Below are 1,478 nucleotides of genomic sequence, written 5' to 3'. Positions count from 1 at the left end.
ACTTGTTGGTTAGTAAAATGTTTGACAAGTATGTGACATCATTTTAGTAACCACAACTCCAAAAATGAAGAAGTTGACCTTACCCTTTTTTTATTAGTATTGTATCCATGATTTTTGTTATCTTCATTCTGGTAATCAGTTTATTTTGTTATAAATTCCTTTTTTTCTTTTTCATAGAAAGGATCGTCAAAATGCCAAACAATGGCTGTCAGAGGCTTGAATACTTGAAGGGCAAGCACTTATAAAAGATTCCTCGGACAAATGTTTTTTCCTCCAACATAGTGCTATCTGTTCATGTGTTCAACATGATGGAAGCGAGAAAAAACACAAGCCCCGGGCAGGGAAGTTAACAAATATTTAGTAAAAATCAGTGTTGGATTCTTTTACCTGTAACTTGTATCTGTTTCCTCTCTTTAATGGTAGCTGCCTTTTTAACTGAAGTGCAGAGTGCATGGGCTCATGTTATTTTGAGCAGTATTGAGGATTATTCAGCTGAAGAAGGGAGTCCTAAGGGTACTGGTGACAATTGTAGCTACAGTAGCCACATTTGAGGTTAACCCGGGTCTCTGTGAGTGGACGGTCATAATTGCTATGAGCCTCTTACATACAGTGATACATTTGATTTAGCTCAGGGTTCAGTGACAAAAATGAAAAATGTAACTTGTATGATGTCATCATTTTTGACGCTCACTGGGTGAAGTGCATGTCTTTATTTTCAGTAATCATCTGTTACTCCTCAGTCACATTATCTTCACACATTTCTTTCAGGTTGGCGAATTGAAGTGTCTTTTTATTTTTTATTGTTGAAATCACACAACGTGGACCAAAAATGCATTGGGTGATTTAATGTCACCCGTCATGTCTGTACTGTCCTTTTCTGTCAGTGGTGTAATGGCTGCAAGGAGGGGAGGGGGCTCACAATGTGTGGCCATTGAAAGCACAGTTAGTTAGGTGGTCATAATACTTCCCTTTCTGTCTTACACTGCTATATTTGTAGTCATTCCTACCATTTTCACAGCATATCCTCAGTATCTCTGAAACGCCTACTTCTCATGTGTTCATGGAATATTCAAACAATGGGCCTTAAGTCGCTTGTTTTTCAAAAGATACCCAAGCACTTTTGCATCTAGCCCCATTCAAGGGACCAGTCGAGAATTGGAAAATATCCACCTTTGGTAATATGTTGGCCTTGTTTTTTGTGTTTTTTTTATCATGGTCTAATTGACACACAATGTGATTTTATGACTTCTTAGTGCACTAACAGCCTGCAGCGTTAATAATCAAAGGCTGGGTTGGCCTATGTTTTATTATGACTATATAGGATTACAAATGTAATCTCAAATCACTCTTCTTTAGTCATTAGTGTTCTTTAACATATTTTAGCACACAGTTTCACTTCAGTATGAAGTATTTTACCCTGGCGTTTTGCAATGTGTCCAGAATTTACCATAAAGTATCTTTGTTTGATTTTTAAATCA

Source organism: Trematomus bernacchii, unplaced genomic scaffold, assembly GCF_902827165.1.
Source record: "Trematomus bernacchii unplaced genomic scaffold, fTreBer1.1, whole genome shotgun sequence".
Classification (NCBI taxonomy): Eukaryota; Metazoa; Chordata; class Actinopteri; order Perciformes; family Nototheniidae; genus Trematomus; species Trematomus bernacchii.
The sequence above is the reverse complement of the archived record's forward strand: the minus strand, read 5'-3'. Positions refer to the sequence as shown.